Source organism: Dromiciops gliroides, chromosome 1 (assembly GCF_019393635.1).
Source record: "Dromiciops gliroides isolate mDroGli1 chromosome 1, mDroGli1.pri, whole genome shotgun sequence".
Taxonomy (NCBI): domain Eukaryota; kingdom Metazoa; phylum Chordata; class Mammalia; order Microbiotheria; family Microbiotheriidae; genus Dromiciops; species Dromiciops gliroides.
The window spans coordinates 317632369-317659054 of NC_057861.1; positions in this window are offsets into that span (position 1 = coordinate 317632369).

Sequence of the window (26686 nt, forward strand, 5' to 3'; positions counted from 1 at the left end):
AAATTACAGACAGCTAAATGCCATAGAAGTTCTGAGGGAGGGGGCAGCTAAGTGGTGCAGTGAATAAAGCACTGACCCTGGATTCAGGAGGATCTGAATTCAAATCCAGCCTCAGACACTTGATACTTACTAGTTGTATGACCCTGGGCAAGTCACTTAACCCTCATTGCCCCACCAAATATATATATATATATATATATATATATATAAGTGATCAGTATGATCTAGGGTGGCCATAGACACAGAAGTGGGACTAGGCAGCCATTTGTGGGGTAAGTTATAGCATAAACTGTGAGATTTAAAATTGGATATAAGAGCATTAAACTACCCCTTTGAATTTTCCCCTTATATATCTTCCAGACCAGTAAGAAAAGAAGCCTCTGAGCTTTAATCAGTGAGGGATAGTTTTTATTGTTTAGACAACAAACACGTGATACCGATTAGGGAAATAGGAAAGTAGAAATACAAATGAATAATCCTAGATCTAAACTTAGTCTATATTCTTTTATAAAACTCACGGAATCCCAAAACTGCCTGCCAGGCCAAGAACCAGAGCTGATCAACAGAACGAGCCGCCACTGCTAAACTGAGAAGCCAGAGTGTGGGAGACCGAGCGAGAACTTCCGTTCTACCACTCAGTTTTAAGTTGGCGTCCCGGAAGTATGGCGTGCTTGGCCCCTCTCTCCCAGGCAGCAGCAGGCGCATGGCTGTTCGTCACCCCCAGAAGGGTGGTCCTTCAAAAGCTGCTTCAATAGTATGCGTTCAACTCTCAAATGATTCAGTTAAAACTTCTGTTTTTTACCACAATACTCTTGGTGAGGTTCAGGTGGGACTGGACACCTCTGAGGTACCTTCCAACTATGAAGTTCTTCCTTGACCTTGACTTTGGCATTGAAGTTTCAGTAGGGTTTGAGTAAGTAGAAGAAAGCAAAGAAGATATTTCAGGTAGAAAATTTTAAAATATCAATTCTCATTCTCATTCTCATTGTCAGCTTATTGTTCTTTCCTTTTTTTGTTGGAGTTCAGATTGAATGGTCCTGGCACAAGTCACTATCCTATCCTTATTCTCCCATATTTAAAGTTTTGCAGAGCCCCTGTCATATATCACCCTAGCTGGCATTTCCTTAATTTACTATTGCCTCCCTTCTCTTTACTCTCCCACAGCCTGGGTTGGTCTCTGGAGAGATGTTGTTGTTGTTGTTGTTGTTGCTGGATCCAGACAGGTACAGAGTATTTAGTTAGATGCAATCTCTTCCCACAGACAGATAACTGTTTAATGAAAAGGCTATAGAAATGACAACTGCTATTGTGTTTTGAGGAATATTAATCTGTTGGTAGGAAGCCAGAGTGGCAGACATCATAGACTTGCTTTGTACAGGCTAAAGGGAGCAGATTATTTTGAGTTGTTACTCTGTGTTGAAAGGCAACATGGCAGGGGTAGCTAGGTGGTGCAGTGGATAAAGCACCGGCCCTGGATACAGGAGGACCTGAGTTCAAATCCAGCCTCAGACACTTGACACTTACTAGCTGTGTGACCCTGGGCAAGTCAGTTAACCCCCATTGCCCTGCAAAAAAGAAAAAGAAAGAAAGAAAGGCTGTTGGAGAACCCAGGGGGGCTCTATGTCTCCCCTCTGACTGAGTTCCCCCTCCCCAGGCTTGGGCTGTGGTCACTGAAGCAGCAGGTCTCCTAGAAGACTTTGTGGTCAAGGCCTGAATTCCAGAGACAATGCTTGGCCTGTCTCCCAGGGTCCGAGAAACTCAGCTGTACAAACTTTGCTCTGTATAAGCCTGGAACAAGTCCTGCCAGGTCAAGGCTAAAAGGTTGAAAAATTACTCTTATTCTCTTAGAATTATTCTTGCAGAGACTTTATTTGATTTCTTTGTGGTTTTTTGCTTTAAATACTCAGTTGTCCCAATAATAAAACACACATAGTTATTCACGCATAATGTGGTGCTGATGTGTAAAGGATTAATTGTCTCTGATCCTCAACCACCGTCGTTAGGGATTGAACCCATGCCCGTGACCCATGGCAACATGGCATAATAGATAGAGGGTCATCTTTGGGGTCAGAAAGAACTGGGTTCAAGTTCTGTCTTGGACACAGTTTCCATGGTGGGAATTCATTATATCAGTGAAATCACAACCCCCCCCCCGAAAAAAAGAGTATATCCCAAATGAAACCCCAAACACTCCATGTCAGGTCCCTGGGGTATAACATCTTGTGCTCAACAGCGTGGGTTGAACATTGATCCTTTGCATCCCACCCACATACCCAGATAGCAATCAGCTAGGAGCATCATCTCTGAACATGATGGACTGTGATTTATGGGGGAGAGAGATATCTGCCTACCTAGTGCTGATTTATCTTGGGCAACTAGAAGTGTACTCATTTCATTTACTTTACAACCTGTGTACCCCCTGTGGGGAAGGAGGGTGTGGGGGGCATTTTTATGGGCTGGTAAATCGTTCATATTTATTGAAAGGTTGATGCATGAAGTCTTTGCCAAAGACTCGAACCCACACTGATCTCCTCCTCTTCAGTAACCCTACAGCACTTAGTGTCAACATCATGCTATGTGAGAATTGCTTCTATAGTGTCCAATGTGGCTTTCTTATTTCATAGTTTGATTTGAGAACAAGTTGTGAAGAGGAACCATGTCTTCTCTTTCTTCTGAATTTCCCAAAGTGCCTATAATAGATCTGGACACATAGTAGGTCCTCAGAAAAGGCTTGCTTACTGATTGTTCTTCCTTTTTCCAGGTGGGCTCAACTGCCAACTGCACTGGACTACTTCCAGAGATTGTGTGATATGGTGTGATAGGAATGCATGAATCCCAGTCTCGGCATCAACTGACCCACCTGTAGCCCCAGCTCTGTCCCATAGTAACTAACTACCTAACCTTGGGCAGGTTACTTCCGATTTCTGAACCTTTGGTTCCACATTTCCAAAATGAGGGAATTTGGCTAGATGATCTTGGAGACCCCTTTGCCCTCATCTATGCTTCTAGGACTTCTAAGGAAAGATCATTTCTAACCCTTTCATCACATTCAGAGCATACCCAGTGAAACAGAAATATGACTTTACCCCCTCTGCTCTCTCCCTTATCACTCTTTGCTACATGCCCACTTCAGAAAGTAAGTTGCCTTGCATATGAGAAGGAAGTATAGTCTTAACTCTCTTTGAACAATTTTGACATGCAGTTTTCCCCTTTGGCTGGGAGAAAAAGAATTATTCTGTTTAGCCTTGTATGTGCATGGGCTGAGTGAGGTCCAGGAGCCAGGAATTATGGGTCCTTGTCCCACCTCAGCTCTTAATTAGCTGTGTGATCTTTGGCCTCGGTTTCCTCATTTGTAACATGTGGGGATTGCACTAGAGACCTATCTTAAGTCCGTTCAACTTTAAATCCTACCCTTCTTTGATGTGAATAACTAAAATCCTAGTTAATTTGACTGAAAAACCTCAAACCAATCACAAACCTCTTGCCTCTGCAATTAGCCTAATGACTGAATAAGCCCCCAGCTTCTTCCAATTTCTTTGCTCTTTCCTTGATTGCCATATTTTGGACCATCCATTACCTGGTCCATTGCCCCTTGTTTCTTTTCTTTAAAAAAACAAACAATTTTTTTATCATCCAAATTTCTTCTTTTATCTCTCTTCTTCCCTTCAACCCCTCTGCCCCTGAGAAATTCATCTCTTATAAAAATAAATTCCCTTATTTCTTTTAAAAGCCCGTAACCTGGGGGGGGGGGGCAGGGGGGGCAGCTAGGTGGTACAGTGGATAAAGCACCAGCCTTGGATTCAGGAGGACCTGAGTTCTAATCCGGCCTCAGACACTTGACACTTACTAGCTGTGTGACCCTGGGCAAGTCACTTAAGTCCCATTGCCCTGCCAAAAAACAACAAAAAAAAATTTTTAATCCCATAACCAACTCTATTGGTTATTGGAATTGGAAGAACAGCCAGTAGAAATTAGTGTCATGTAGCTGTGTGTCATGACTTGCCACACACCAGATCCATAACCAGGAACATGGCCTACTTTCAGAATCATTCTGATGAGTGAGTCCAGAAGTACACAAATAACAGAAAGGAACCAGGAAGGCCATGTCATCTAGCAGGAAGAACTTTGGATTTGGAGTAAGAATACATGGGTTCAAATCCTGCCTTTGCTACTGTGTGACCTTGGGCAAATTGCTTAACAAACCTCCCTGGATGTTTCTTCATCTACAGAATGCAGGTTTTGGACTAGATGGACACCTGAAATGCCTTCCACCTCAAAATCCAAAATCTACCTTTCTTAGGATTTTATAACCAGAAATCACCTTAGAAATCGTGTAGCCCAGCCCTCCCAACCCCAATTTCATAATTGGCCCAGAAAGAAATGGCTTGTCTGGGGCAGCTGGGTGAAGCACTGGATAGAGCACCAGCCCTGGATTCAGGAAGACCTGAGTTCAAATTCGGCCTCAGACACTTAACACTTACTAGCTGTGTGACCCTGGGCAAGTCACTTAACCCCAATTGCCCCGCAAAAAAAAAAAAAAAAAGGCTTGTCTGAGGTCACACAGGTAGTAAACAGCAGATTCAAACCCATGCCTTTTGCTAACTCCTCTATTCTTTTCACTGCTCTCATGGGCTGGAGAGCTACAGAGAACAGAAGAGAGAAGGGAGAAACTGAAAGGATGGAAGAGCTGTGGAAGAGATGCAATTGGGGGGAAAGGCAGAGGAAAGTGGGAGAAATGAATGGAAATGGAAGAAAAACTTCCAGCTGCAGAAGGCACTTGTTTATTTGTTTTCCATTGGAAGCTCCTGGCTTTTCCCTTCAGCTAAGTGCCCTCTGCCAGGAAGGCTTAGCCACACAAATCTTGTCTTGAGAAATTTCTCTTCTCGTGTGCACTGGAAGCTAGAAGATGTCAGTCAGTCAGGCTGATGAGTTATTTTCTTTATTTAAAAAATCCCCAATTGAAGAAGCAGAAGAAAGAAAACCAACCCATGAGTTAGGTTGTGCTTGAATTTCAGGACCAGCCTCCTCTCCTTCCAGCACGGCCCTCTGTGCTCTTCCCCCTGACAACAGACTACAAACACATTCTGAAATGAACTCCTTTCCCAGAAAGGCAAACACAAAGAATAATAGGACTTGTTAGCGCTGGAAGGGATCTTAGAGACTAGCAAAGGGCTTCTTAACCTTTTTGGATCACGGACCCCTTTATCTGTCTGGTAAGACCTATAGACACTTTCTCAGAATAATGTTTTTTAAATAATTGAAGGAAATATAAAATTTCAGTTAGAGGTTAGTGAAAACAAAGATGTAATCCTTTTCCCATCTAGATTCATGAATTCCCTGAAATCCTTCCATGGACCCTTGATCCAATTGAAGATAGCTTTATGGCATAGTGGACGGAACACTGGACCAGGAGTCAGGAAGACCTGCATTCAAAACCTGCCTCAGACACTTACCAGATGTGTGAATCTGAGCAAGTCACTTAATCTCTTCTTACCTCAGTTTCCTCTTCTGCAAAATGGGGGATAATAATAGCACCTACCTCCTAGGTTTGCTGTGAAGATAAAGTATGAAACCCTTAAGTGCTATATAAATGCTAGCTTTTATTCATTCAACCCTTTGATTTCACAAATGAAGAAACTGAATCCCAAAGAGAAGTGATTTGCTTATAATAAGTTAGTGTCAGAATTGGACTATAACCCAATCCTGGACAATCCTCTGTGTTGTATGTATCAGTCAAGCTCTGGATGCACAGGCAGAAAAGAGACTCAAGAGCCAGAAGTTGTTGCCAAAACAGGATTTCTGCCATGCTTTTTTTTCTGTTATGTACACGTCCTTCCGTGGTCTGTTCTGAGGGCTCTGTGGTTCTGTGAGGGAGGAGGAGGAGGATGAGGAAGGAGAACAAGGTACTAGTGCTGCCTTCACCCCTGAGTTACTGTATTCCCTTAGGCAAAGCACTTCACCTGGGTGGGTTTTAGCCTCCTGCTTTGTTAAACAGAGATGATAATACCTGTTCTTTTTCAGAGTTGTGAGATTATGATGAGATAATGAAAGCGAGAGCAATATAAAGATGATCCTGTGCTCTATACGTAAGACCTTATTAGTTAATGATCTTGGCTGAAGGTTTGCCTACCTTGATTAAATTAGCTACAAAAAAAACCAAAACATAGAGGCTGTGTCTAATCTCTGTGTGCCTTACCCTCTCTTCTCATGTGTCAGGGCTTATCAGGCTTCTCCCAGAAGATCATCCACCAAGGTGTGTCAGTTGGGGTTGACCTGCAGCTATTAATGATTGAGGCTTATTTTTTGTTTTTGTTATTTTGGTGGGGCAATGAGGGTTAAGTGACTTGCCCAGGGCCACACAGCTAGTAAGTGTCAAGTATCTGAGGTCAGGTTTGAACTTAGGTTCTCCTGAATCCAGGGCCCGTGCTTTATCCACTGCACCACCTGGCTGCCCCCTGAGGCTTATTTTTTTTTTAATTATTCATTTTCAATTAACAACCATTTATTTTTTTCTTTTTCTCATCTCCTTCATCGTTCCTACCAAAAAAGAAAGAAAAATAAAACTCTTGTAACAAATACTCAGAGCCAAGCAAAACAGACTTCCACATTATCCATATCCAAAAATGTATGTCTCATCCTGCAATCTGAGTCCCTCATCTCTGTCAGGTGGCAGTGTACTTCATCACTGGTCCTGTGGAATTATGGTAGGTCCTTACACAGATCAAAGCTCTTAAGCCTATCAGAAGTGCTTGCCCTTACAATATTCTCCCAAAATGATTATAATTGAGCATTCCTGCAGGTAAGGATCAAAGAGCAGCTTGATGGAAGATGATAATCTCAAAATGTAGAAAGAGGATTGATTGTACCAGGATGGAATGAGATTAGATGGTTTAATGGAAATAACACTGGATTTAAACTCAAAAGATCTGGGTTCCAATCCTGCCTTTGGCCAGTTTTAGCTTAGTTAATTCCCTTTACCTCTTTGGGGCTCATTTTCTTAATTTGTAAAATAAAAGGGTTGGACTAGGTGATCTTGAAAGTTCCATCCAACTCTAAATGATATTAGCCTATGAGCTGAAACAAGATCCTTAATGGTAACTAGGAAGATGTGGTCAATGAGTCAGTTTTCAATTGGGTAAATGGAGGAACAAAAAGGCAAAGACCTTGAAAGCAGTAGACAGATCTCTGGTAAAGTGCAGTTGCACTTTTTTGAGAACCATTGATGAAATGTGCTACCTGCTGACAGACAGGTGAGGAACTCAGGATAGTCCAGGATTTGGTAATCTGTCCTGGTGGTAAAAGGGCTCAACATCCTTCGAGCTCTCATCCCACAGTCCACAGAATACAAAGGGAGGAAGATGACTTCAAAGTAATCCAAGAACTTTTCAGCTCACAAGTCATATCATACTTTTTTTGTTGTTGTTGTTTTTTGTTTTGTTTTTTTGGTGAGGCAATTGGGGTTAAGTGACTTGCCCAGGGTCACACAGCTAGTAAGTGTTAAGTGTCTGAGGCCGGATTTGAACTCAGGTCCTCCTGACTCCAGGGCCAGTGCTCTATCCACTGCGCCACCTAGCTGCCCCAAGTCATATCATACTTTTAAAGATGAAATGGATCTTTAAGATTCTCTAATCCAATCCCCTCATTTTTGGTTGAGAGAACTACAAAAACTATCAGAATTTGAACCCAGGTTCTCAGATTTCACATCTAATACACTTTTTTAAATGCACCATGACATGACCCTCCCTCTTTCTGCCCTTTTGAAGAATCCTTGGGATGCTCACTTATCTGAATATTCCTGAAGAAGAACTTTAGAGTAGCAAGGAAATGAGATCTTAACCTATATATGTACCTGTTGGGTAACTTGGTGGACCTTTAGGAAAATAAGGCATGAACTTCTTGTTTCTCTAAGTGTGCCAAGGGCAATTATTAGGCACCATGTGAGGAGAGAGCCAATCATAACCACAAATAGAGTGCCCAAACTTGGAAGGGCTGCTAAGGTCCTACCCACAAAACCCTTGTTGATGTTTGGAATTCCATCATGAGAAATTCATTCTTTTGTTTAAGTATTGTCCTTTCCCTGTGTTCTCTTGTAAAACAAAAATACCTTTGGAAGGGAAACATGTTAAGTACCTCAGACCTCAGCATGAATATGTCTATAAGATCTGTTCCTCAAATGACAGCATAATGAAAATGGGCATCTCTGAGATTCAGGGAAAGGGAAAAACTGAACTTAAGAAGGGAGGGTAGGGGGCAGCTAGGTGGCACAGTGAGTAGAGCTCCGGCCCTGGAGTCAGGAGGACCTGAATTCAAAGCCAGCCTCAGACACTTGACACTTACTAGTTGTGTGACCTTGGGCAAGTCACTTAACACTCATTACCCCAAGAAGAAGAAGAAGAAGAGAGGGTAAAGGAAGGAGAACATGGGCTTTCCTAAGATTGACTTTCTACTCACAGATTTATGTGAACTCTAGAAGGGACCTTGGGCAGCTAGCTAGGTGACACAGTGGCTAGAGCACTGGGCCTGGAGTCAGGAAGACTCATCTTCCTGAGTTCAAAGCTGCCCTTGGGCAAGTCACTTAACCCTGTTTGCCTCAGCGTCCTCATCTGTCAAATAAGCTGGAGAAGGAAATGGCAAACCACTCCAGAATCTTTGCCAAGAAAATCCCAAATGGGGTCACTAAGAGTCGGACACAACGGAACAACAACTGAACAGAAGGGACCTTAGATATTAGATATTAAAGGGGAATGATTTGTCCAGGACCGATCACATTGCTAGTCAATGATTTGTTGGGGTATTTTCCCCCACAAATTGACCCTGTTTTATATGGCAGGAGAGAAAACAAATACTTGCAGGCCTTTTTGTAGGACTAGGATATGGGTATGAAATATGCCTTTCTGACCTGAATTCTGAAATTTTATGACTGATTCCTGGTTCTTCATTATAATGATTTATGGGGTACTCTTGTGGTTGAAAATTGTGTGCTGCAATGGAATTATGTTAAGAAACAATTAAAATGTCTTCATCCTTTGACCAGAGAAACCACTGATTGCTATATACTCCAAAGCAGTCAAAACTTGTGTTCTGGGAAAGGAAGGGAAAGGAAGGGAAAGGAAGAAGGATATATTAGGAAATATGGATGATGTAAGAACAAAGAAAATCAGAAAACATTTCATTAAAATGTAATTGATAGGGCAGCTAGGTGGTGCAGTGGATAGAGCACTGGCACTGGATTCAGGAGGACCTGAGTTCAAATCCAGACTCAGACACTTAACACTTACTAGCTGTGTGACCCTGGGCAGGTCACTTAACCCCAATTGCCTCACACCAAAAAAAGGGCTTTTAAAATGTAATTGATAGAAATGATCATATAAAAAATAACTTATAGAAAATTATGATCTGGACAGGCGTGTTACTTTAAATTTGGGGGGGTCTGGAACTTACTTGGAACCTTTGTCTATTACATAACCAGATCCTTCCCAAATAGAGGCAAGCCTATGTCCTATCTCCCTTCCTGAGGCATAGGAAGTACTTGGACTCTGATAATGCCTATTAGCACAGGACAGTCAACTTCTTTTTAAATCTTATTTTGGCATCCATTCATTCAACCATATATTCCCACATTTATTCATTCACTTCTTTATTCTATTTATTGGCTTCTGACCTCATTCTATTAAAATTGTTCTCTCCAAAGTTACTAATGATCTCTCAGTTTTGCCAGATCAATGGTTTTTCCACGAGCCTCATTCTTGGTGACTTCTCTGTAGTTTTTGACACTGTCAATCGCTCTCTCTCCTCAATTCTCTTTCTTCTCTAGGTTTTTGAGATACCACTCTCTCCTGGTTTTCCTCCTACATATCAGACTGCTCCTTCATAACTGTGTTGGCTTGTTGACTTTAGAGACTCTCATACACACACCTACATACACACATACTCACACATACCTCAACTTACTATGTCATAGGAAAATAATATTAGACAAGTTAGGCTCCCCAAGAGATTCTCTGTAGACAAAAACAGTCAACCACTGCTCCTCCAAGAGCAGAATTCCTAGGTACTTCCCTCCTGAGCTAGTGCTGGTACCCTCCTCCCTTCCTCACCTATATAAACTTCTTTTGATTTAGACCAGGGGTTCTTAACCTTTTTGGGTATCATGGACCTGGGGAAGCCAGTGGCCCTCTTCTGAAAATAGTGTTTTTAAATGTATAAAATAAAATACATGAGATTTATGTCGTCTTTGTGGGTGTGTGTGTGGGGGCAATTAGGGTTAAGTGACTTGCCCAGGGTCACACAGCTAGTAAGTGTGTCAAGTCTCTGAGGTCAGATTTGAACTCAGGTCCTCCTGAATCCAGGGCTGGTGCTTTATCCACTGCCACCTAGTTGTTCCCAAAATACATAAAATTTCAAAGGAAAACAATTACATTGAAATACCGTTATCAAAAATAAAAGCAAAAACAAAAACAAGAACAAGTTCCCCTACCCCGGGTTTAGAACATCTGGTCTAGATCTTGTTCATAGATCCATAGGATTTAGAAGTGAAAGAAACTTGCCTTAGAGCGCATCTAATTCAATCCCTTCAATTAATAGATGAGGGAAATGAGGAGAAGTGGCTTGCCCGATGTAAGTAACAGAAATGGGTCTTAAACACGACTCCTAGGATCAAAGATCTGGAGCTGGAAGGGACCTCAGAGGTTATCTAGTCTGTCTCCCCCACCCTCAGTGCCATTTCACAGATGAGAAACTGAGGTCCAGAGAAGTAGGTGACTTGCCAAATTCACATGGGTACTAAGCAGCAGGGTCAGGATTCTAACCCAGCTCCTCTGAGGCCAGGGCCCATTTTCTTTTCACCGCACCCAGCTGCACTCCCATGATTCTTATTCCTGTCAGGTACTAACATTTTGTGGCCATTGCCCAATCTGGAGATACCCACCCGCGCCCTGACTCCCTGTCTCCAGTAACTTTGAGGAGCGCGTTTCTCCGTGCTTGATAACTATTCCTAGGGCTCCATTGGTAGCAAAGCCCAGCTCAGAGTCGTCCTGTTAGGTTCCATTTGCAAGCCGAGTCTCCAGCAGAGATGTGCCTGATTCTTTGCAAGCCCGAACTTCCAGGGAGAGGATCGAGCGCCGCTGGGGTGGAGGCAGGGGCTGAGGGAGTGCGTACTGGCGTCCTGCAGATGTTGGACTACCATAAGTCAGAGACTGGTATTGTAGAGAAACAGCGCTTGGCGGAGCCTATGATTTACTGCCCCGTATTACACGCGGTTATTACAAGCCTGTGGTATTATACCAGTTCAGCGGCAATAATCACCATAATAATAACAATTCTGCATTTGTTCAGTCTCTAACTTGGAAATAAATAAGACCACCAGTCTGGTGGGAGATCAGACTCCAGTCTATCCACTACCATTATCACTTAATAATGCTTATTGAACACCACGCCCCTCCCTGGGGCAAATAGTCCTGTGTCATGCACTATGGACATTAAATTCACTGATAAGCGGGATATAATATTGCCAGCCCTGCAGGGAGATTCTGAGAATTAATTCCTGTGGACCCACCATCTTCCTCTTCTCTGGCATATTTAATCTCAGGAGCCCAAAGAGGTGGTGACATTTTTGCCATGAATTAAGACATTCAGTCATTGCCCCTGGAACTCTTCATTACAATTCTGAGTCGATCAATGGCAAAGAGGAATACTATTTATTAGTTAAGTGGATGCTATTGAATTCTTAATTTAAGTGGCTTTTAATTCAGTGTTTTACTCACTGTCCTTCATTCTGCCCTTGTTCATAGGAATTTGCCCATTAAATTCTCCGTGTGGTGCCGAGTCTGCCACTTGTCATTATTTTGTTTTCATGGAAAGCAAACTTCAAGTGCTCGGCGATGGGAGGGAAGGTAGGTTGGTTTCCATGGATTGTCAAAGGGGGATATACAGTAACATACACACTCCTGCTGATTGTTATAAGAATATCAGCACTGAGGAAGGGAACCGATGTGGGTTAAAGTTCTGACAGGTCCTGGCAGACAAGGTACTGAAAATCCTTTTATTTCCCCCACCCCTTTTTTTATTTTTATTTTTAAATCACCTTGAAAACTTTTCACCCACTTTTCCCTCCTAAACCTGTGGCCAGTCATAAACACATAGAACATGGGCTTCAAGGGAAGGGCCAATGGTAGTGCTCACTCTAGCTAAGCCTCTAACAGAGTGCCCCAAATATCTGTCCTTGATTCTGTGATATTTGAGCCAGCTAAGTGGCACTGTGGATAATGTTGGCTTTGGAGTCAGGAAAACTGGAATTCCAATCCTGCCTCAGAGTTGTTAGCTGTGTGACCCTGGGCAAATCACTTAATTGCTGTCTGCCTCAGTTTCCTCATCTGTAAAACAGGGATAATAATAGCCCCTCCCTCTCAGGGTTGTGTTACCGAACAAATGAGATGACACACGTAAAGCATTTTTTAAAACTTAAAGTACCATGTAAATGGTGACTATTATTTAATATTTTTACAAATGTCTGATATTTTTATTCCTGATTTGTGTCATCATCTAATGGGACACCTACACTGATAAAATCATAGATCCATAGGCATAATGGAAAAACAATATCTTGGATGAAGACATAGGTAATATGCATACCAGATTTACAAATGAGGTAACAATAGGAGGAAGAGCAAATTTTAGATGACAGACTCAGGATCCAAAAAGAACTTAACAGGTTAGACTATTTGTCCAAATCTGATAAGTTGAAATGGAATAGGAATACATATAAGGTCCTATATGAATTTCTTTTAAAAAATCAATTTCACAAGTATAAGATATAGGATAGCAGTTCATCTTTAAAACAAAAACAAGGGGGCAGCTAGGTGGCGCAGTGGATAAAGCACTGGCCCTGGATTCAGGAGGACCTGAGTTCAAATCCAGCCTCAGACACTTGACACTTACTAGCTGTGTGACCCTGGGCAAGTCACTTAACCCCCACTGCCCTACAAAACAAAACAAAACCTTGAGGCTTGAGTAATGTAAGTTTGATGTGAGTCAAAAGAGTAATATGGTGACCAAAAAAATACTTTAATTGCAATCTTAGACTGCATTAAAGAGAGGCATGATATTCCCAAAGAGAGAAGTAATAGCCCCACTCTGTATACTGGCATGGTTGGGTCACAGAAAACTGTGTCAGTTCTGAGACTTTAAGAACTCTATTAAGCTGTAGAGCATCCATATGATGTTGACCATCAGAATGGTGATGGACCTCATCATCTATAAGAAACAGTTGAAGGAATTGGAGATGTTTATCCTAGAGTAGAGAAGACTTAGATATGATATGATAGCCTTCTTCTAGTACTCAAAGAACCATCATGGAGAAGAGGGATAAGGTTTCCCTAGAAGGCAAAACTGGAGCAATGGGGCAAGTCACCAAAAGGCCTTCTTTGGCCAAACACTAGGAAAAACTTCTTCACAATTAGTGCTTCCTAACATAGAATGGGATATTCTGTTATTCTTCAGTCATAATCTGGAAGATCACTTGTTGGTTATGAGGTAGAGGGAATTCTTGGTCAAGGTGCACTGGACTCAGAGGTCCCTCCAGATTTCAGATTCTGTGGCTATGACACTCAAGAGTAAAGAATAATAGAAAGGCTTAGCATCACTTTCAGTAGTTTCACAGAATTTTTTCATAGAACCTTAGCAATAGAGGGGATGTATGAGTTCATCTTGTCCAATTCACACATAAACAGAAATCCTTTCTACCCAATAGCACCAACAAGGGGTCATCTAGCTTTCACTTAAATATTTGAAGCAATGAGGAAATCACTCTTTCCTGAGTTAGTTCATTCACCTTTAGGACTATCCCTTTGAAATCTTTTTTGAGAGTCACTTTCAGCTTCATTGATTTGTTTTGTTTTTATATTATATATATATATATATATATATATTTACTGATTACTTACTTTGTGAGATTACTCTTATAATAAAGTAAAATAGTTAAGTAAAAGTAATGATATAGTGACATCATCTGAAACTGCATGGAACATTTCACATCTGTATCACCCCCACACACACACCTCCCCGTTGTTTTTTTAAATGAACAGAAATTGGGGCAGCTAGGTAGTGCAGTAAATAGAGTGCTGGCCCTGGATTCAGGAGGACCTGAGTTCAAATTCGGCTCAGACACTTGACACTTACTAGCTGTGTGACCCTGGGCAAGTCACTTAACCCTCATTGCCCCACAAAATAAATGAATGAATGAATGAACAGATGAATAAATAAATTGATTGATTGATTGATTAATAAATTAATAAATAAATGATTGGATGAATGAATGAATAAGTGAGCAGAAATCTACTTTCTCTCCCCCACCCTATTAGAAAAAAGAAAAAGGAAAGGGAAAAAACCTCAAATTTCTTTAACAAATATTCATAATCAAGTAAAATGAATTCTCCCAATGACAGTATACAAAAATATTTATGCCACATGCTAATCCCTAATTCCATCACTTCTTTGTCATGGATAACAGGTTTCATCATTGGCCCTCTGAGATTATGAGTGATCATTATATCAGAGTTCTTCCAGATTTGAAAGTTGTTTATTTTTATAGTATCATCATTGTATACATTGGTCTCCTGGCTCTTCTAATTTCATTCTTCATCAGTTTATAAAAGTCCTCAGAATTGTTCATTTTTATAATATTGGTGTTATGGTATAAATAGTTCTGGTTTTCCTCACTTCTTTCTGCATCAGCTCATATAAGTCTTTCCATGGCACAGTTATAATTGTTAGATATTTTTCTTGTACTGAGATGGCCTGTTTCCCTGTGATTCCACCCATTACCTTTTGGTTGTTCTTGAGCCCAAAAGACCAAATCTTTTATTTGATGACCCTTCAAGTATATGAAACAAACTATTACATCTTCACTAAATCTGAGATAAAATATCCCCAATATTTTAAACCAATCCTGTAATGCATCATTTCCAGGTTCTGAGAGACAAAATTTTTATCAATATCTATCATTATTATTTGTGATTTTTTTGGTTATTCCATTGTTTTCAGTTGTGTCTGACTCTTCATTACCCCATTTGGGGTTTTCTTGGCAAAGACACTGGAGCCGTTTGCCGTTTCCTTCTCCAGCTCATTGATAGATGAGGAAACTGAGGCAAACAGGGTTAAGGGATTTGCCCAGGGTCACACAGCTAGTAAGTGTTTGAGTCTGGATTTGAACTCAGAAAGATGAGTCTTCCTGACTCCAGGCTCAGTACTCTATGAACTATGGCGCCACCTAGCTATATCACCTAGCCTCATGGAAAGGAATGTCTACATTGATGAGATGACCATTCTGGTAACCTTCCTCTGTGTACTTTCCTCTGGGTATTCTTCCTAAAATGTGATGCTCAGAACTGAGCACGGTACCCTAGATATGTCCTCACTTGGGCAGAGTACAACTCCCTCATTCAGGATGCAAGGCCCACAATTATATTAACTCTTTTGGTTGGCACAATGAGCTTGCCATATATAATAAAATTCCTAATGGCCCAAACTATAGTAAAATCCCAGGTCTTATGCATATGAACTAAGATGTCATCTTATTTCCGCTTTCCTGGTCTTGTTGAGCTGGTTTTGTCAATTCAAGTGGAGGACTTCCCTATTAAATTTCATCTAGTAGAATCAGTACAATGTTCTAGCCTGCAGAGGTAAGAGATGGGATGGAGGAGCAGTAAAAGGATCACAATTCTGTCATCCCGTGTATTAACCATTCCTCTTGGTTTCCCATCATCTGCAAACTTAAATAGATATATACCTCCAAGGCACTAATTTTTCACTGATGTGAGACAGCTAGGTGGCACAGTGAATTAGAGCACTGGGCCTAGAGTCAGGAAGACCTGGGTTCAGATCCAGCCTCAAATATTTACTAGTTCTGTGACCCAGGGCAAGTCATTTAACCTCTGTGCCTCAGTTTCCCCAACTGTAAAATGGGGATAATAACAGCATCTCTCTCCCAGGGTTGTTGTGAGGATCGAAGGAGAGAATACTTGTAAAGTTCTTAGCACAGGGCCTGGCACATGGTAGGCCAGGCTATATATAAATGCTAATATGATCACCACCACCATCATCATTTTTTAAATGGAAGGACTCAGCCTCAGGGCTTGGAGGCCTCTCTTTAGATTGAATCATTTGACCAGTCCTGGACTGACTGAAATAGTATAATCTTTATTTCACTACAAGGACAAGCCAATCAGTAAGAAGCTGCTACATGTTTTTGAGAAGTAGGCATTTTCATGCTAAGAAAACTGTATGTGGGTGTGAATGTGTGTGTATGATTGTGAGTGTATATGTGAGATTATGTGTCTATGAAGTGTGATTGTGTGTGTCTGTGTGTGTAGGGAGAGTGTGTGGATGCTAACAATTAGAGCTGTCTGTCTTCTTGGTTGTTGGAGAAGACTGAACCAATGAAATATACAAAGGCCATTTTGACAAAGGAATCACCACATCCTGGACCCTGGCCAGGTCCAGAGTTGCCCTGCAATTGTCCTTCCATGCCGCTCTCTCTGTTAAGGTTCAAATCTGTTCTCTTCAATGTAGAATGGAGATGTTCTGTTACTGCCTCATATGTCTCCAAAGTAAATGAGAATTCAAGGGACGATTTCATTGATTTCATTTAATGGCATCTTCACTTGTTTCTCTAATTACCAACAATGGTTCCAATGACTGGTTGCATCAATCAAAATGTCTAACACTAAAACATCGCTTTTCCCTCTCAACTTTTTCAAGTGGGATGAAGCTAGAACAGCTATGTACTGGGAATCAAGAGATACAGGATTTTCCTTAAGTGCAGCCATCAACTGGTTGTACAACCTGGGGCAAACTTTTCTTCTCTAAGTCTCAGTTTCCATATCTGTAAAATGGAAGTGCTGAACTAGGTGGTCTCTAAATTCCTTTCAAACCCTATCTTATATTTAATAAATGAATGGGGGAAAAGTGCTTTTTCAAGTGCTAGGCACTGTGCTGAGGTTTCGGGACACAGATTCAAAAACCAGACAACCTCTTTCCTCAAGGTGCTTCTACTCTGATAGGGGGATACAGTATACATAGAGGAGAGTGGTGTGGTGTTTTGGTTTGAGAAGTCCCAGGGATTAGAGTGGAACCATAGTGTGGTGGATTGTGTCATGATAGAAATCTGTTAATAAGAGAAATGGAGGCAACAAAATTCTGAGCATAGTCAGTTTATTAGCAAAGCTAACACTTGCTTATAAAAGGAGTCCAACGCTCCTCAGTAGTCAGGACCCTAGAGAGAAATTTTAAACTGAAAGAATCCTAGCCCACACTTGTGAAAGAGAGATTTCCCATGAAAACCTCTCCAAAGATTTAACTGGATGGTACTTAGACTTCTTTCCAGTTGGATGATCTGAGGATCTCCCTTGCCTCTGGGCCCTTAGCATTTTCATACACTTCATACATTTCATAGCATTTTCATACACTTCTCTTCACCTTAGATCAATGGCGATTTGTCAGACAAACAAGTGTCAGTAGCTATACTGACCTTTGTGATGCTGTCTTCCCTTCTGTTGTGGCTGTATTTGGGCAGTGAAAGATGGCCTTTGATGTTTGTGGACAAATTTATTAGATGATTATTTCACTTCTTTAACAGATTTCATCAACAGGCTAGCTCCCTCCCTTCACCAACTCAGATGGGCTCTGGGAGATGATTCCATAAACTACTGTGCCAAAAATCAAATCATTACCTGGTGCTCAACCTACCAACAATGAGCCTCTTTGAATGTAGATAGACCAGTACTTGGACACCAAACATGCATGCAGTCAAATAATAATAATAATAATAATAATTAATAATAATAATAAATATCTAAATAGAGCTTATACTGTGCCAAGTGCTTTATAATTATCTTCTCATTTGATCCTCACAACCCTGTGAGGTAGGTCTTATTATTATTCCCATTTTATTGCTGAGGAAACTTAGTCAAGCAGGGTAAAGTGACTTGCCCAGGGTCACATAGCCAGTAAGTGTCTGAGGCTATACTTGAACTCAGGTCTTCCTGACTCTGGTCCTGGTGCTCTCTCTGTTGTGCCACATAGCTTGTGGTATGGTAAAAGGAGTGTTGATTCTAGAGTCAGAGAAGCTGGATTCAAATCCTGCTTCTGATGCTGTCTGTGTGACCTTGAGGAAATGACTTAATCATTCAGGGGCTCATTTTCTTCATCTGTAAAATGAGGAAGTTGGAGTAGCCCCTCTGGGGTGGCTTCTAGCTCTCAATCCTCCCCAGCTTGAGACAAGCTGTCACAGCTTATATTCCACTGATGCGGTCTTGGAGGCCACAGGTTCAATTCTGGGCTCCAAATGAGGCATTCATTCATTCATTCATCCATTCATTTGTTGATCAAACACTTAAGTACCTATGGGTCCTTAGGAAGGGGGGGGGGCATAAAAGACATTATCCTTTCAGAAAGCTGATTAAACGTAGAGTTTAATAGGAAGATAAGATAAATATACAGATAATTATATTCACAATATTACATAAATAGTGCATTAGAGAGATACAAAAGAAAGCACTAATAAGTCTGACCATGTCATTCTCTTGTTCAGTAAACACTAGAAGCCCCCTATTATCTCAAGGATCATATATTATCTTTTCCATTTGGCATCTACAGATATTTACAATTTGACTACATGCTACTTGTTCAGCCTTATTATACTTTATTTCTTTTCACAAAGCCTTTAGTTCTTTTTGGAAAAAAAAAGTTAGTATTGATGTCTTTTCTTACATTACCATAATTTCCCCCATCATCCCTCTCCTTTCCCCTTCCAGAGAGTCACCTTATATAACAAATAATTTTAGGGGCAGCTGGGTGGCACAATGGATAGAGCACTGGACCTGGATTCGGGAGGACCTGAGTTCAAATTCGACCTCAGACACTTGACACTTACTAATTGCCTCAAAAAAAAAAAAGAAAGAAAGAAATGAGTCAGAAATAATTTTAAAAGACAAAAAAGGGAGAGGAGGAGGAGGAGGGAAATTAGCCTAACTAATCAATACATCAAAAATATCTGAAACTATGACAGGTACCACGCTTGTGTATCTCCCACATTTGCAAAGGGAAGAGGTGGGAGTGGGGAGGGGCTTCCTCACAGCTCTTCTTTCAAGCTGTGCTTCAAACCCTCCAGCTGATTCAAGTAGGGACTTCTTGCTTTCCCCAATGCCTTCCAGCTCCAAACTATTGCATAGAAGCTCTTCTGATACCCACAATACACTTTCAGAATCTCATGTCCTAGGGGCAGCTAGGTGGTGCAGTGGATAGAGCACGGGCCCTGGATTCAGGAGGACCCGATTTCAAATCCAGCCTCAGACACTTAATGTTTACTAGCTGTGTGACCCTGGGCAAGTCACTTAACCCCAATTGCCTCACCAAAAAAAGATTAAAAAAAAAAAAGAATCTCATGTCCTTCAAAGCTCAATTCAAACATGTCCTACAGGAAGCCTTTGCTGAGCCCTACAGTTGTTGTTATTGTTGTTGTCTCTCCCTACCCCTGAAATCACCTGATGTGCACTTTGCATTTACTTTTATATGTATATGTTGCATTCCCTACTTCTCTCCTTGAGGGCAGAGATGGTTTCATTTTTGTTTTGGTGTCCCTAGCACCTAGGACAGTGCCTGGCACATGGCAGTTGTGGAATGAATGCTTTTAAATTGATTGGAGTTGGAAGGTCATTCTGACCATAGGGACAATGGAAGACTTTTTTTAAAAAGTAGCATATGATAATTTCAGCTTTAAAGGATAAACAGGTGATAATTCAATAGAAAAAGATGAGGAAGGGAAGGGACTGGAGCCAATGCCATCTAAGGAGTGATTGAAGGATGAAGGTGAAGAAGGAGGAGGAGGAGGAGAAGGAGAAGGAGAAGAAGAGGAAGGAGAAGAAGAAGAGGAGGAGGAGGAGGAGGAGGAGGAGGAGGAATGAGAGAAACAAGAGGAAAGAAGAGGGAAAAGAAGAGGAGACTTAAAGGGGACATGATAACTATCTTCAAATATTTGAAAGTTCCCCCCACCCTTTCCAGCTTCCTTCTGTGTGGTCTCTTCTTATTAGATTGTAAGCTCCTTGAAGGCAGACACTAGCTTTCTTTTTCTCATTTGCATCTCCAGTGCTTGGTACAGTACCTAGCACATAATAGGTGCTTAACAAATGTTTATTGAATTAAAATTGAAGTGTCATGTGGAAGCATTTGGTGCAATAGACAGAAGCTACAAACAAGATGACTTTCTCCATTTTAAGAAAAACTTCCTCATGATTTGTGTTGTTATATAGTAAAATGACCTGCCAGGGGAAGAAGCAGGTTCCTTTTCATTGGAGGTTTTCCCTGAGTGCCCAGTAGGCAGTGTGTGGGACAGTGTAAGCTCCTCACTCTAGGTAGACTCTGCAGAGTGTAGTCTCAAGGCCATCACCCTCTTCATACTGGATGCCTGTGGCCTCTTGGACCCAGCCCAAGTGGAGAGCCTGCAGGAGAAAACATAGGTGGTCCTGACTATGTGCATGCTTAGTACAAGAGCAAGATTTGAATAGTGACTCTGTTAGTCATCTATATGAACTTGGACAAATCCCTATACCTCTCTGAGCCTTAATTCTCTCATCTGCAGAATGAAGGGATTGGATTGGATGGTTCCTATCATAGTAATCCACCATAAGACTGTAAGCTTTCTGAGAGGAGGGCATGTCTTTTGCCTCTTTTTGTATCCCCTCTGCTTAGCACAGAACTTGGCAGGTACTTAAGTAATATGATTGGTACAGTGGAAATGAAAGAACAGGATTAAATGGCCTCCAAGATCCCTTCAGCTCTAGAGCCATGAACCTAGGAGTTCCTGCAGTGCAACTGCAGGAATTTTTAATCAGGGACAAATTGGACCAGCTGGCATCTGAGGTCCCTTCTAGCTCTGAAATTTTATAATTCTGCAATTCCAGGAATATTCCAGGAACAGAAAGGGGAGAGGTCAGAGATTTTTCATTTTACTTTGGAAGAATGTGAAAGTGTGTAGAAAGAAGCAATATTTTGTAAGATTATACAAACAAAATGGTACCAGATTATAGAGGGTATTGTTGGTCGGGCAAAGAATGTGAACTGAAATCCGGAGGAAATGGACAAATTCCAAAGTTGTTGGTTTTTTTAATTGGAGAAATGGCACAATCAAATTCATATATGTGGATGATCCTAGCAGTGGTATGAAGGAAAGGTGAGAAGGGGAAGAGGAAAGATCAGAAGATTCATTAGGGAGCTCTTATAATGGCCCATGAAGGTGGTAATGAAGACCTGTACTAGAGTAGTGGCTGCATGGTCCAATGGAAAGAATGTTGGCTCAAATTCCAGCCCTAATCTTCCTGACCTAGGTAACCTTGAGTAGGTCACCTAAGTTCTCTGGGCCTCAGTTTCCTTATCTGTTAAATGAGGTTGGACTAGATTATACCTGAGATCCCTCCCATCTCTAGACCATCTCTGTCTTCTCAGTGGAAGTTGTCATCTGCTGTGAATGTTGGGAATGTCCTTGAGAGTAAAAAGAATGAGGAAAAGGTTTGGAATAGTCACTGTGAGAAATGAGAGGGAAAATCAGTAAGGGGAGAGGAGAAGGCTTTTTGAATAGCACTGAGGACCCAGTTGGAGGAAGATATGTAGCATATATTTGTAATGGGTGAAATCAGCTTGGTTTGGTGCTTTTCTCTGGGGACATTATACAGTCTTTGGAGAAGGTATGGAGAAATCCAGTGATGGAGGTTATCCAAGGATAGTAAATACTTGAAAAGTCAGAGTGGAGGGGAGAGGAAATAATTCTATGGTAGTAGTTAGTGAAAGGCAGCTACATGATGCAGTGAATAGAGCTCCCAACCTAGAGTTAGGAAGACTCATCTTCTTAGGTTCAAATCTGACCCTAGACACTTACTAGCTGTATGATCCTGAAGAAGTCACTAAACCCTTTTTGCCTCAGTTTCCTCATTTGTAAAATGAGCTGGAGAAGAAGATGGCAAACCACTCCTTTGTCTTTGCCAAGAAAACCCCAAATGGGGTCATGAAGAGTTGGCCATGACTAAAATGACTAAACAACAACAATTTAGTAAAAGAGATGCAGGCCACGGGGATAGAGCTTGGTATTTTTTTCAATTTTTATTTTATTTGTAATATATAATTAGATATAATATACACAAAGACACATATATGACATATATAATGTAAATTTTCTACATTATTACATTTAGATATACCTAGATATATCCTAATACATATAACTTAGTGTTCTAATTCCTTAGATAACTGTTTTATAAATAACAAATACATATAAATTTATATAAATAATTTATCTGAAAACTTTGTTTCAATATAATTATTATATAAATAATACCTAACTAACTCATAAATGGACTATATATATGTATAAATGTGTGTATATATATATATATATATATATATATATATATATATATATATATATATATATATATATATACATATATACCTCCTGTACCCTTCCCAGCACACCCCTCCCCCACATTTCCAGATTAAACATATTAATTTATATTTTTCTATTCCAATCTCTATCCCTCCCTTGCCCCCTCCCCTTCCTCCTCCCCGAGGTGGTAAATAATCCGATATGGGTTATACATATATGATCATGGAAAACATCACCATATTTGTCACTTAATGAAAGAATGTGAAAAATAGCATGCCCCAATCTGTTCCATCAATATCAGTTCTTTCCCTGGAGGTGGATAGACTGTTTCATCAATATTCCTTTGGGATTGACTTAGATCACTGCATTGCTGATAATAGTCAAGTCATTCACAGTTCTTCATCAGAACAGTATTGCTGTCTCTGTGTAGAGTTTTCTCTGGCTCTGCTCATTTCCCAACATATCATTTCATACATGTCCTTCCAAGCTTTTTTGAAGCTATTATTTTTTTTCAAATAATTTATATAGTATTGGGATTCATTGTTTAAAAGTTTGGTAGAAATTCACTTGTGAATCCATCTGGTCTTAGAGATTTTTCAACTCATTCAACTTCTCCTTCAAAAAAAAACTTGGCATATATGTATATGCCAAGTAAAGTTAAGTATTGATGTGACTTCGTTGTCCATAGTACCCCTCAGCAAAATATAGTTTCCCTCCCCATCTTCCCTGTAAAGAATTAATTGTTATTTGAGGTTTTTATGCCTTGGCTTGCACTGGCCTGGGGCTCCGTAAACCTCACGGTGCTCCTTCCACTGGTTGTAGCCATTGCCAGGGCTCTGGCACCTCACATCATCACTACTCACCGACGCCTACGTGGGCCTGGCAAAATTATAATGATTGGAAGCCTAGTGAGGGCAGTCATGTGACCGTCAGAGCGGCCATCCCATTGGCTGGGACTGTGTGGGGTGTTTCCAGGTTTGGGGGGGGGGAATTGGGCATTCTAGGTGGAAGCTGGAAAGCGACAGGCATTCTGCTTCGTATTTTCAGCTGATTCCTGGGCGGTGGTATTTTTTCAGGTATTATAATTTCCCTTTCTCCATTTTATTTCCTTTCCCTTGATCCTACTGATCCTGTTTGTGTTTTTTTTTTTAAGTTCGTTCTTGTTAAAATAAATCTTGTTCTGTTTTGAGGGAGGCTGCTGGTTTCCTTCCTTGCCCCAATATTGTGGGGAGCCGCTTAGCTAGAGCTCCCCAATTAAAAATTGGTCCCCACACCACCAACTAGATTTAGTTTTGCCTCTGTTCTGTCTGAAATCATAATTGCTACCCCTGCTTTCCTTGTTCCAGCTGAAGCATAATAGATCCCATTCCAACTCTCTACATTCACCCATCGTGGATCACTGCCTCAAATGTGTTCACATTTATAGTTATGATGACTAACTGTCTATATCTCTCCATGCTATTTTTCATTTGCTCATCCTTCCCATTCTGACCTCCCACCCTCTCCCTTCCCACAACTGTCTTACCTGTGATCACTGCCTTCCCCAATATTCCTCCCCTGTATCAGTCTCCCCTCCATTATCACAATCCCTATCTGAACTTCCCTATAGGGTAAGATAGATTTCTATATCAAACTGAGTGTATTTGTTGTTCCCTCTGTGCCAACTTTGATGAGAGTAAGGTTTAATTGTTGCCCATGTCCCCTATCTTCCCCTCCATTACAATAATTTATTTGTTTGTTTGTTTTTCATGCTTATTTCTGTATGTGTGTGTCTGTTCACCCCATTCAGTTTCTCCCTTCCTACTTCTTCCATGCAATTTCTTTTTAGCCCTTTATTTTATTTTATATGGTGTTATATCAACAATGTCAACTTATGATCTCATCCTCTGTCTACATATACTTTCTAATCATTCTTATATTACATTTTTAGACTTACAAATATTATCATACCTTAAATATTACCTTATGACCACAAGTTCTTTACATATACTCCAAATTGCATTAAAAATTACTTTACGGTGGGGCAGCTAGGTGGTGTGGTGGATAAAACACTGGCCCTGGATTCAGAAGGACCTGAGTTCAAATCTAGCCTCAGACACTTGACACTAGCTGTGTGACCCTGGGCAAGTCACTCATTGCCCTGCAAAAAAAAAAAAAACAACTTTTACAATAAAGTTATTGAGAATTACAAATATTATTTTATCATACAGAACTAGAAATAGTATAAGCTTATTAAATTCTAACAGTTTTTCTTTCTTGTTTCCTTGGTATTAAGGCAAGTGAAGCTAGCTAGAGTTGTAGAGACTAATGGGGTAGAGAAGACTAGAGAGGACCAGGATCATGATGAAGATCTGTGAATGAAAGAGTGGGAGAAGTGGAAGGAGTAATGAAATGGGATTTTAGTGGATCTTTCACAGGTTAATATTTTCGTATATTGTTTTCTTCTCTGCTATATCGGAAGAGCCTTGGTTCTAGCTCTGTTTCTACCATGAATTAGCTGTGAACAAGACACAATTCCATTAATTTCTCTATGCCTCAATTTTTCTTATCAGCGAGACAAGGATAATAGTTGGCTTACTTTTCTCATAGTTTTTGTGAGAACAAACTCATAGACTCATAGAATTAAGAACCAGAGGGCTCTTTAGTAATCATCTTCTACAACTCCTTCCAGCATTGCTTAGGGAGTAGTGGCTTTAATTAGGAGTGTAGAGTTAACTGGAAAGTAGACTTAGGTCCCCAGGGGGTAGTGTGAGGGTAGAGCGTATTTGGGGGATTGAGGAGACTAGGTTCAGAAAAGGAAGTGGGAAGGGGGAAAGATAGTTTTCCTCTATAATTTTAGCTCTGTGCTCCTGTCATGTGGGGCTGAGTTCCATTATCAGAATAAATTTGAAAGGCTATAAACTGTAGTTTCTCCTAAGTTTACCTGCTCTCTTTGGCCTGAGCTGGTCCAGTCTACACCTTACAGTCCAATCTGACTTCTCCTTGAAACTGGGAGGAAGTAGGAAGGAGAAAAAGTAAAAGAAGGAGAGAGAAGGAGGAGGTGATAGAGAAGTCTACATTCCCTTCCTCCTCCTTCCTTATCGGGAGTAGTATGTATAGTTAGTCATGGGACTTGCCTATTCACAGAAACCTTCAGAATGTATCTTTGCTCCCTGCAGAGGGTGAGAAAACTGCAGAAATGAGACTTAGTTAGAAGGGATTTTTGTTGTTATTGTCACCCTTTGTAACCCCATTTGGGGTTTTCTTGGCAAAGATACTGGGGTATTTTGCCATTTCCTTCTCCAGTTCATTTGACAGATGAGGAAACTGAGGCACACAGGGTTAAATGACTTGCCCCAGGTCACTACAGCTAGTATGAAGCTGGCTTTGAAATTAGGTCTTCCCTTCTTCAGGCCTGGCACTCTATCCACTGTACCACTCAGCTGCCTTGGATGGGATTTTAGAGACTACCTAATCCAGATATTCACAACCTTTTTGATTCCTCACTGCAGAGCTATCAAAAATATGGTCTACAGGCCTCACGTACTGAGAACCTCCCAAGTGCTCTACCAGATTAAAATGCAATTGGGAAATATTTAACAAAATAAATACAACACAACAGTGTTAATTTGTGGTTTTCTAAATCAATACACAGCCTACAGGGATTGGTTTCTATTTGAGTTTGACACCACCACCATGACTTTCAGTAAATTTTCTGTACGCTTTATTGACTATGAAAGGAAATAAATAAATTCTGATGTTTATTGGGCATTTGCACAGAAGTTAAATTGAGATTAATTTTGATATGACACTATAGTTTTTACCACATATGCTCTGTACCCCCTTGACAAGTTTCTTGTGCCACTTGGCAGGGGCATCCATGTAGGTTGGGAACCCTGATCTTCTGCAGTCCCCTCATTCTGAAGAAGAGGAAATTGACCCCACGAGGTTTGTTCAGGGATTTTTCCAGGGTCACAGGGTCAAGGAGCTTGTATTTGAATCTAGATCCTCTGGTAAGAAAGTATGGCTTCATGGATCTGGAGTCAGAGACATAGAATTCTAGGATTTCAGAGTCATAGGAAACCTCAGGGGTTTGTTCATACAGCCCTTTGCTTGAAGACCTCTAGTGATGAGAAAATCACAACCTCATCCATTTGTAACCCTGTCTCCCTCCTAGATGGTAAGCTTCCTGGAGGCAGGTTTTCTCATTCATTTTTATAGTACCCTATAGTGTCAAGCACAGAGACTTTCACATAGCAGGGCCTGAAAAAAAATACA